Genomic DNA, 12,590 nt, shown 5'->3' with positions numbered 1-12,590 from the left:
GTTCTTTCTCTGAAGGTGAGACATTAATTAATCTCCTTAGCAGAAATTTGTTTCCTCTATGTTCCTGGCTGTAAATGGAGTCTGCCCCCAGTGAAAGGCAGTGTAGTACAATGGAAAAGGGAATTTAATTGGAGTCAGGGAACCCAGCCAGCCCACTTACAACCTTTGTGACTGAGCAAATAACTTCACCTCAGTTTCTTCATCTGTGAAAGGAGAGGGCTTTTCAGCTCCATACCTATAATCCTGTGGCTGTGGGAGCATAGATTAAGAGCTGGCAGGATTCATGGAGGTCATCTAATCTAAGAGAGGGAGTGTAATACAGAGGAAAAGATTGCTGAATATGGAGGATATGAGTTCAAATCCTTCTTGCTGTGTGACCTTACACAAGTCATTTAATATATCTCCTGTTTTCCAATTTGTGAAATGATTACATGGTAATTGGGGTCCCTTTAAATTCCATTATTATCATCCTACTAGTTTTAGAGAGGAGGGCATTGCATCCCAGAGAGGAAATGATTGACCCCAGGTCACACAGGCAGGAGGCAGTATTCACATTCAATGTAGCATTCTTTCTGATGTGCCATACTGTGTGTTTGTTTCATTGATCATTTAAAACGGGAAAGAGCCTTAGAGACCATTCTACTCCAGGGATTCTTAACCTTTTTAGTATGTATCACGGAATCCTTTGGCAGTCTGAAAAAGCCTATGAATCCCTTCTCAGAATAATGTGGTTTTTTTTTAATAAATAAAATACAATACATAGGATTGCAAAGGAAACTAGTTATATTGAAATAAAAATTTAATTTTCCCATCCAACTTCACAGGCCAACTGAAATCTATCCACAGACTACTTGGGGGTTCAGGATCCAGATTAAGAATTACTAATCTAGTCCAAAGCTTTTTCTTTTATGACTGAGGCAGCTGAAGCCTGGAGAATTAATTGGCTTGCCTGTAACCAGGAAGGACCAGAGCCAGTATCTGGGCTCAGAATTCCTGATTCCAAAGCCAGGTCTCTCTCTACTACCATACAGCCATGATGTGTCCTGTGTGCTGCAGAAAGAGCTGTCTTAGTAAGCTCTCTCAGAGCAGAAGCTGCTCTCAAAAATCTCTTCGATACAAAGTACTGCATTATGTTTTTGTTTGTTTGCTATTTTGTTTGTTTATGAGTATAAGAGTAAAGGTATCTAGGTGGTAAGGTGGATAAAGCACCTGGAGTCAGGAAGACCTTAGTTAAAATCTAGCCCCAGACACTTACTAGGTGTGTGACTCTGGGCAAGTCACTTAACCACTTCTTGCCTCAGTTTTCTCAACTGTAAAACAGAGATAATAAAAGCATCTACCTCCCAGGGTTGTTGTGAGGATGAAAATGAGATAATAATTGTAAAGCACAGTGGCTGACACATAGCAAGCACTATACAAATGTTAACTATTATTAAGAGTAATAATCACCAATTTCAAATCATGCTTTAGGGTTTACAAAACTGTTTTCAATACATCTTATTTAATTCTTGCAAAGTTATCATTAGACATCATTAAGACAGTGCCATTCAGCACATTTTTGAGTACCTCCTGTATGTCTTGCTTTGTGTCGTGTTCTATGAAGAAATGCAAAGAATAAGACATCATTCTTTATGACCCTTAGAAGAGAGCATGGAATTTAGAGCCAATCAACAAAAAAGCATTTAATTAGCACTTGCATTATGCTAGGCATGGTGATACCTGCTGGTGATACAAAGACAAACATGACATAGTTCCTGCCCTCAAGTAGCTTACTTTCTATTAGGGGAGAAAACATACATATACAAAATACATACATAAAATAAATACATAAAACATAAAAATAAATACAAGATAATTTCAAGTGGGGTAGACAACTAGCCAGGGTTATTCCCCTAATTTCATAGCGAAGAAAACTGTGACTGTATATTTATTTGCAAGCTATCTATCCCATTAGAATGGAAGCTCTTTGAGGACAGGACATGTTTTTGCCTAGAGAGCAGCACTGGCCACGTCACTCCCTATTAAATAAATTCCAGGAGCTTCCTGTTACTTCCCAGAATAAAATGGAAAATCTTCTGTTTGACTATAAAAATCTGACCAGGGAAGACTATGGAATTATCGACTCCCTCATTCTAACCTAGACACTGTTTATCTCATTATACCTTAATATACCACCTGATTTTTTGACTGCTGTGGCAGTATTAGCATATATTGACATATATTGAGCTTGTAGTCAGCTAAAACCCTTGTGATTTATCTAGCCACATATCCAACCCACATTTACAAAGCTGATTTTTGGAATCCAGGCACAAAAATGAAAATTTATTCCTATTCTATCTCAGTGCATTCAATTTGGCACAAGGGTCTAGCAGGTTGAGCACTTTGGTGATAATAGCTAAGAGCTAAGATATAGCGCTTTGAGATCTGCAAAGAGCTTTATATATGCTAACTTACATGATCCTCACAATAACCCTGTGAGGTAGGTGTTATCATCATCTCCATTTTACAGATGAAGAAACTGAGACACTCAGAGAGTGACTTACTCAGAGTTAGGGTTCAGTCTTAGGACTTTCTGACTCAAAAGTCCAGCTCTCCAGCCCTACTCTGACAAGCATTGTGTTTCTTTTCCTTCCCAGCTTCCTGTCATTTTCAGACCTGATGACCATACTACTCAGGCTTTGATCCCCTCTCTCAAGACTATTATTCAAAAGCTAGGAAATTTCTACTTCAATTCATATTCTGCCCATGCCTTTTGCACATGTGTGCTCTGTATGTTCTGTGCTCCCAAGATATTTTTTATACCAATTTGAAGAATCTAGTCATAAGCCAGTGATAATAACCTAATCACAAGTGGGAAGTAGAGGCATAGGAATTAGGAAGGGGGGAGGGTAGGAAAGGCAGCCTTGCCACTTGTTACCTGAACTACTGAAGGAAGCTAGCAGAAATCCCACAGCCATGATGAATAATTACATTACAAATTCATGTTTACCCAACCCCAACTGGTCTTTCACTGCCGCAAGGTAATCCTTTTATTCTTCCTTAATCGATTTTTTAAGTCACTCCCCAAAGAAGTCATTCTAAGCATTCAAACAAATCCAAGTTTCCCCCATCTTTAAGAAAAGAAAAAAAAAACTTTACTAGATCTTGTCCTCTTGGGCAGCTAGATGGCACAGTAGATAAAATGCTGGACCTGGAGTCAGGAAGACTCATCTTCATGATTTCAAATGTGGCTGAAAGACTTAGTAGCTGTGGGACCTTGGACAAGTCACTTAACCCTGTTTGTCTCAGTTTCCTCATCTGTAAAATAAGCCAGAGAAGGAAATGGAAAACCAGTATCTCTGCCCAAAAAGCTCCAAATGGGTTCAAGAAGAGTCAGACAGAACTGAACAACAGTAAATTGTGCTTTCAGGCTATTGTCCTACATCTCTCTGACCTTTCTCACCCAAACTCCTGGAAAAAGTTTTCAGTTCTCAGGGACTCTACTTTCAACTCACTCATTCCTCAGCTCGTTATAATCTGGCTTCTCTAGGTGTTTGGGAGAAACTTGCTTTCATATTTTCTTTTCCACGTTTAAGGGGTGACAGTTGAGCTAGAGGCCCAATGCTCAGAGATAGAGAAGCTATAGCCATAGAGACTTCCTCCAATCTAAACCGTACCATATAGAGACTATTTCTGGCATAAGTCATTTGACCTTTCTGTGACTTCATTTCCTATCCCAAGAATGAAGACAATGGAATGACACACCTGTCAAAGCATCTAGTGAGCATGATGTAAGGAGGGAAGAGTGAATGTCTAAAGGGAGATTAACTGCAAGGGTGTATGTGTGTGTGTGTGTGTGTGTGTGTGTGTATGTGTGTGTGTGAATTTCTCTTGGGCTCATAAGTTTGGTAAGTTTGATTTTAAAATTTTTAATTTCTACCTGTCTATACACTTAAATTTTCTTTAAAAATCCACATATCTTTTGTATATTTCATGTATGTGTGTATATGTATGTATATGCATATGTACATATGTATATGTGTATATGTATAAATATGTGTATATGTGTATCTCAGAAACAATTATTCCCATCATAGGCTCCCAGAAAGTAAAGACTCTAGGTCCTAGAGAGATTTGGACTAGTGCACAGATTATTTCACTTTTTCCTCTGACCTGTGCTTCCTGACTTTTTACAAGCAGAGTGAATGTTATTGAAGCCATATTGAAGCCCAATGTTGTCAGGGAGGGAAGGGGAGAGAAATATTCCCACTCTCCTGCCTTGCAAAAAGTCCAAGGTAGAGGCTGCTTGAGTCACAAGCAATGACCTCCAAAGAGAGGGCTGAGTAATCCCTCTTCCAATCATACATCTCATTGGTGTATGTTATGCTGTCTCTTCTATGAAAATTTTCATCAGTAATATACTATAATCTACCCATGATCCCAAACATTTCTCCACCGCCCTTTTGGTGATCAACTGCTTTAATTTTTTGAAAAGGGCCAGTCATGACTCCCAAGTGAGAGATTGCATGTGAAAAATTCAAGTGTTCTCGTGGTACCCTCATGAGGTCAAGAAATCTAGAGGAAGAACCCAGAAAATTGTGTGGATTTCTATGAAGATGAAGGATCATAGAATAAGAGGTAAAAGGCACCTTAGAGACCTTTTAATCCAACTGCCTCATTTTACAGATGAGAAAATTGGGGCGGAGAAAGGTGAATTGACTTGCCTAGGTTTCCAGAGCAATGTGTGAGGCAAGATTTGAACTCAGGTCTTCCTGACTCCAAACCCAATGCTCTATTCACCAAGCCAGGCCATGGACAACAGTTGCATGGGATTAGAAGGCATGAACATATCATAGATGTAGAACTGGAAGAAACCTTAGAGGTCATCTAATCCAATTCCCTCATTTTATAGATGAGGAAACAGCCCAAAACATATAAAATGACTTTCCCAAAGTTACACGGGAAGGAACACACACAGGATTTGAATGGGAAACATCTACAATCATGAGATCCAAGATCTATTCAGTGTGCAAGTAAGCATCAAACTGTGAGTCAAGATCGGTGAACTGTTGCTGAAAAGAGATTTAAATCGGGAACTCTGAATTTCTAGTAGTTGTTTTGGAGGAGGGGAACCATTTGACATCAGCTTTTGTTGTCCAGTAGAAAAGCAACTGCACGTCGAATGAATGTCCTGGAGTTGGTAACTAGTATATTAAATGAGAGAACACTGAAGTCCTTTCCAGGTTCAAAATCCTGTCACATTATGACATAGTGAATTCTCTTTGAAGAAGGTCTTCAAATATTAAAGGATTACTGTTAAAAACATTAAGCACCAAGTTATTGAAGCTGACCTAGTGATTAGGAGGTGAAGGGAGAACATTTTGATCTATGGCAAATATTAATAGAGTTTGTGTTTTCAGGCTGAAGAATCCCGAAGCTTAGAGGATAGAGACAAAATTCAGAATGCAAGGGGACTCAAAGCAGTGCTCATTTTTAACAGGCCCCAAATCTCTGACAGGGTGTATCTTTCCCTGAATATTAAGCAAGAATTTTTGTTTGTATAGGAGTAGGACCAGACTCAGTCCAGTCCATTGGTAGTTAAGGTTTAATGTTGGAATGAAATAAGACACTCATGGATCATTCAACAATTAACAGAAAGAGATTTTCATGGGTAGGCAGTGTGATAAATGTAATAAATTTATGTGATTAAAAGGACAATTCTACCTAAATTTATCTATTTATTCAAGGCCATTCCTATTAAATTACAAAAAATATTTTATTGAGCTAGAAAAAATAATAGCAAAATTCCTTTGGAAGAACAAATGGTCAAGAATATCAAAACAATTAATGAAAAAAAAAACCATAAAGGAAAGACTTTTAACAGTACCAGATCTTAAACTACATTATAATGTAGTAATTATCAAAACTCTCTGGTACTAGCTAAGAAATAGAATGGTGCATTAGTGGAATAGAGTAGGTATACAAAACACTGTAGTAAATGACATAGTGACCTTGTGTTTGACAAATGTAAAGATTTAAGCTTTTGGGATAAGAATTCTCTATTTGGTGAAAATTATTGGGAAAACTGGAAAACAGTCTGGCAGAAACTGGGCATAGATCAGTATCTTACACCATTTACCAAGATAAGGTCAAAATGGATACATGACCTAGATATAAAGGGAGATATCATAAGAAAATTAGAAGAACATGGAACATATTACATAGCAGACTTATAGAGAGAAGAATTTATGAATAAACAAGAAATAGAGAGATTTTGAGGTATAAAATGGATAATTTTGATTACATTAAATTAAAAAGGTTTTGTACAAATAAAACCAATGTAGCCAAGATTAAAAGAAAAGCAGAAAATTAGGGGGAAACTATATAGATGGTTTCTTGGACAAAGGTCTCATATCTCAAATACATAGAAAACCTTGACAAATTTGTAAGAATATGAGTAATTCCCCAATTGATAAATGGCCAATGGATATGAATAGGTAGGTTTTAGATGAAGAAATCAAAACTATATGGAATCGTATCAAAAAATGCTCCAAGTCATCAATGGTTAAAGAAATGCAAATTAATGAGGCTTTGAGATATCATCTCATACCTATCAGATTGACTAAAATAATAAAAGCAGAAAACAACAAATGTTGGAGGCAATGTGGAAAAATTGAGATACCAATACACTGTTGGCAAAATTGTAAACTGACCCAACCATTTTGGAAAACAATATGGAATTTTGCCCAAAAAGTTATAAAACTCCATATACCCTTTGACCCAGCAATATTACTATCATGTCTGTTTCCCCAGGTAATCAGGAAAAAAGGAAAAGAACTAACATGTTTTAAAATATTTATAGCATCTCTCTTTGTGATGGCAAAGAATTGGAAATTGAGGGGATGCCTTTCACTTGGAGAATGGCTAAACAAGTTGTGGTATATGATTGTGATGGAATACTATTGTGCTATAGGAAAAGATGAGCTTGTTGATTTTAGAAAAAACATGGAAAGACTTCTATGAAATAATGGAGTGAAATGAGCAGAACCAAGAGAATGTTGTATATAGTAACAGCAATCTTGTTTGAAGAATAACTGTGAAGGACCAAGTCAATTCTGACTATTATAATACTCAGATCAACTACAAAGAACCTGTGAAAGAAGATGCTATCCACCTTCAGAAGAAAAAAAAACTATAAATAAAAGTGTACATAGTATGTTTTTACACTATATATATATACATATATATACACACACACACACACACACACACACATACACATACACACACACATGCACATACACACACATCCATATCTAATGGTGGCATTCTCTAGTGCAGGGTGGGGAAGGAAGGAGAAAAACAAATAAAAAGTTCATAGCAGAGAACAAAAAAAAATTAAGGAGGAAGCACAGAAAAGCAGGGTAGCTTTGAAAATGATGTGTAGTATTTATTATGTAGGTTTTTTTTTAAAGTAAACTGTAAAATGGAGATTCATGGCTTCATATTGAAAACTTCTTTTTGTGATGTGCTAGGTATATAGAATTTTTTTTGTCTTTTTATATTTAAGTTCAAAATGAATAAAAAAATTTTAAAAAGAGAGATTTACTTAGCCATAGAACAAAAAGAATATTCACCAAGGATACTCCAACACTTGACTTTGGTAGACAGGTCTCTTTATCTCCATATAGGAACAAGTCTGGTTACCAGATAGGATTTATTGACTCAGTTCAAAAAATCTTAGGACGTATGACAAGTTTGAAGAGGCCACGCGGCTAGCTCCCAGAACAATTCACCTTAGGGAAAAGGTAACCCCAACCGCTCCAGGTTTGTATCACAAGTTCTTAATTTGCATGGTCCTGGCCTATGTTGTGGAAATGTGTGTGTGTGTGTGTGTGTGGGGGGGTGTTTAACTCATGTCTTTCCATTTTCTGAGCAGCTACTGTCTTTCCCCTGATTACATTTATAATTTTGTAGTTGTATAATTACAATATTACAGTTGCCCAGGGTCACAAAAGTCAACTTAATCTCACAATGGTTCAGCACTTCATTCTTGAAACAAAATTGAGTAGTTACCATCAAAATATCTAAAAGTTACATGGACTTCCTCCTGCCCAGTTGCCTGTCCAGTTAACTATGAGATGTACTGTGTTTACCTTACCTTCCAAAAAATAGGATTGTCTGATTGAGGCCTGTCAAGGGCAAGTTCTAGCCCATTTGTATCACATCATGCCCCAGGGCTCCTTCTGGATACTGCTCAAAATTGGATGGGGCCCTCAATACCATCCCTGAACTTACAGTTCTTTACCGAACTGATAAGGTCTTTTTCTCATGGGGGGGATGGGGGAGGCAATCAGGGTTAAGTGACTTGTCCAGGGTCACATAGCTAATAAGCATCAAATGTCTGAGGTCAGATTTGATCTCAGGCCCTCCTGACTCCAAGCCTCTATCTGGTGCTCTACCCAGTGTGAGGCCTAGCTTCCCATGATAAGGTCTTTAAACTGGTTTTCTATCATCTCCTCTTCTATTTTACTGCACATATAAACATATTTAATATAAACATATGCATTATACACATACATAGATGCTTATATACATATATTACTGTAAGCACATATGTACATATATGGATATATGTATACATGAGTGTATTTACGCAGACACACATATACATACACACATACCTAACCCAAACTGCCTAAAGTCTACACTACAAGTTCCTAACTTGTAATAATCCAATTTCCAAATGTCAATATCCCCATTATCACTATTATCCGAACTCTAGGATACCAATTTCTCCATTTTCTTGCACTGAAATTAATAGAAAAATATGTATATATTTGAAATATATGTGTACATGTATATACTTATACACATATGTATAAACACATGTATATGTATGTGTATATGTACATTACACACATTTCACGTTTATACATGGAAACTTCAGTATAAGACTATAGGTAGAACTAATTTATAGACATGGGGCTTAAATTGATCTATGGGTACATAAGGCTTCCCTTATCCACCCCCTTCTTTCTTTCCTCATGAAATTCCTACTAGAGATTCCTTTATTTGGTTAATTTTGCCAATCCACTTGAGTAATTATTTGTGATTTGGAGCCTTTTTTGCCATAGCTACATTTCATGTAGCTTGGATTTCTCCTTAACAAAGCTGCCTGTTCATACCCTTTTTCTATGTGTCAATAGCTCTTATCCTTATACATTTGACTCAGTTTTTTATATATCTTGAAAATGAGACCTTTTTCAGAGAAGCTTTTATCAGAACTCCCTCTATGAATGTAGATTGGCATCATCCAAGAGTCACCAGGTTACTGAGAGGCTAGCAACTCCAATAAAGACTTTGATTAGCAGGAAAGCTAAGAGAAAGAAAGGTAGATCCTTTTGAAGGGTTTAGCTCATTGTAAGGACAGGTGTAGGTAAGGGGGCTTAAAGAAACATAAGGATACTAGAAGGTGCCAGGTAGCTAAAGAAAGAGGTTCTTAGAGTTTGGAAAGAAGTGTGGAAAGTGATGTGGGGAAGGGGGAAAATTATTTACTTTAATTTTGTCTATGGCTGGGAATCTTCTGCTAGGAGAAGATTTCTTTCCTTTACTTTTTTTCTCTTTTTTTTCCTTCCTACTCTTTTTTTTTTTTCTACTGTGCCTATGGCCTCCTGCTCCCAGGAGCCAGAGCTCATTATAGTACTAAGAACATTAACAGTTCATTTTCATTGTGGCTTTTATGGGTGAGCTTGGGAATCTAACTAGCATTTATCATGTTGCTTTTATGGGAAAATTCCAAGTTTCAAACAATTGACTTCTGAAAGAACTTTTGAGATATAGTTCATTCATAAATTTGGGGCTAACCATAATGACATGGGATTATTTCCATTATAGTTCAATGGAACTTAAAGACACAGATGTTAGTAAGTGGTTGTGCTCAGATAAGCTAAATTGCCAAATGTTACTAAATAAAATCACCCTCAAAATTTTTTAAATAACAAAATTGAATGACCTAGTAGGCCAATTATGTGAGGGATCATTTGCTGTTGTTCAGTCATGCCCGACTTTTCATTGTCCCTTGGGGGTTTCCTAGACAAAGATACTGGTATGGTTTCCCATTTCCTTCTCCAGCTCATTTTACAGATGAGTAAACTGAGGCAAACAAGGTTGAATGGCTTGCCCAGGGTCACACAGCTAGTAAGTATCTGAGGACAAATTCAAACTCAGGAAAGTGAATCTTTCTGACTCCTGGGCTGGCACTCTATGCATTGGACCAAGGGATCATTAGTAAATCATTTATCTAGAATCTAGCTTTCATTTATCCCTAATCAAAAGTACATATGTGTGTGTGTGTGTGTGTGTGTGTGTGTGTGTGTTGTGTGTGTGTATATATATATATAATCAATAAATCTGGATATTTATCTAGTTTTCAAACATTTTTGCAATAAATATTTGAATTTCATGCTTAAGGGTTTGAAAATGGATTGTTTATTTGATAGAAATCCTGAGTTCCGATCTTAGTTCTACTACTTGTTAGCTCTGTGACTTTGGAGAAATCGCTTAAATTCTTGGGCCTTAGTTTACTTATCTGTAAGAGCTGGTCTTAGAAAACAATTTGAATTATGTTAATATAGTAACCAAACTGCTCTTATCTTTTGATCCAGTGGTGTACTTCAGTCAGCTTATATCAGCTCACCAGAGCTGATTATTAAATTTTCAATGCGATCATTTACACCTGGAAAATTGGCGAACACTAAAAAGCAGACCTTGATTTTGTTGATTGTCTTGACTTAAGGAAGTGATGGAGAGAATGTTAATAATTCAAATGAAACTTAAAAGTGTGTCCAGCATCCACTCCACCCCCTTCCCAAAGCTCATCACTAGGAAACTCATCAGCTTCAGCTTTGGTACTTTCACCTTATCAGTAGTCTCAGTTGCCTCGCCCCTCTGATTGGAGGGCAAAGCAAAACCCTCCTCCCCAAGTCTCCCTTTATAAAGAGCTCACTTCCTAGCCAGCTCTTCTTTTCACATTAGCTGCTCTCCTTGGTTTTGGCTTGACTAACACCATGACCCTATGTTGGTAGCCTCTGGCTACCATGCCACCCTCCCACCCCTTTTCAGCTTCCTTTTCTGTATGGTCTTCTATTAGATTGCAAGCTCCCTGTGAACAAGGTCTGTCTTTCTTTTTCTTACTTGTATCACGAGCATTTAACACAATGCCTGGAACACAGTAGACACTTAATTTTGTTTATTCTGAACTTAATACAATAAGCATTTCGGTAACAAAGTAGAATAGAAAAAAAAAGAGAACTGTGTATGAAACTGCACATCTATTATGTATAACTTGCTTTTCCTTTTAAATATATAATGAAGTTATCATGTAACTTCTTTTTTCCCTCCCTCCCCCTCCACACCTTAGAGATGGCTACCATTAGACACAAATATGTGTGTGCATACACATATCCATACATATATGCATGTATAGACACACATATACATATATGTATATACATATGTATATAGATATATATGTATATTTTATATATACGTACATATATGTATATTTTATACATACATACATATATATAGATATATCTGTATATTTTATACATACATACATACATATATATATATATATAAAAAACATACTATATGTTTATCAGCTCTTTCTCTGGATGCAGATAGCATCTTCTTTCATAGGCCCTTTGTAGTTACTTTGGATATTTGTAATAATTAAAATTTAAAAATATTCAAAATGACTTAGTCACTCACAGTTATTCTTCAAACAATATTGTTGTTACTATATACAGCATTCTCTTGGTTCTGCTCATTTTACTCTTCATTATTTCATGTAAGTCTTTCCATGTTTATCTAGAATCCCTGACCTCATCATTTCTTATGGCATATTATATAGCACATTCATATACCACAACTTTTTTAGCCATTAATTATCAAAACTATCTAATACTGGCTAAAAAATAGAAAGGCAGATCAGTGGAACAGAGTAGACATACAATTTACAATAGTAGACACTTAATCATTGTTTATTGTATTGTATTGCATTTTTTCCAGAGAGACAGTTGTTAAATGTTTACCATCATACCCCTGCTTTGACCCTCTGATCCGACTGTTGTGCAAATACCCCAACAGAAAGGCTCCATTTATTGTAAATTATTCTTAGCGGCAGCTTTTGTGTTAGCAAAAAAGGGGGGGTGGGGAGAGTGGGTGTCCATTGATTAAGGAAAAGGTAACAAACTGGTATATGAATGTCATGGAATATTATTGAGTGACAAGAAACAAGAGTTGTGACGAATTTAGAGAAACATGAGAAGATAGATGAATTGATATAGAGTGAAATAAGGAGAACCACTAAAACAATATTTACAATGGTGACAATATAAAACAAAAGGAACATTAAAAAGAAGCTAAACTCTTAGCTGATATATCAAAACATCTTGTTCCTGGAGAACTACATTTCTTTCTGAGATGTGGGATGACAAGTGTAGAACGATGCATACACTTTCATGTAAGCTCACTCAGTTGGCTGGTTTTCTCGAACTATTTTTCTTTGTTATAAGGCAGGGGTAATTGGAGGACATCTCCAATTC

Source organism: Phascolarctos cinereus, unplaced genomic scaffold (assembly GCF_003287225.1).
Source record: "Phascolarctos cinereus isolate Bilbo 61053 unplaced genomic scaffold, phaCin_HiC Scaffold_1;HRSCAF=81, whole genome shotgun sequence".
In the NCBI taxonomy this organism is placed as follows: Eukaryota; Metazoa; Chordata; class Mammalia; order Diprotodontia; family Phascolarctidae; genus Phascolarctos; species Phascolarctos cinereus.
This window is presented reverse-complemented; position numbering follows the sequence as displayed.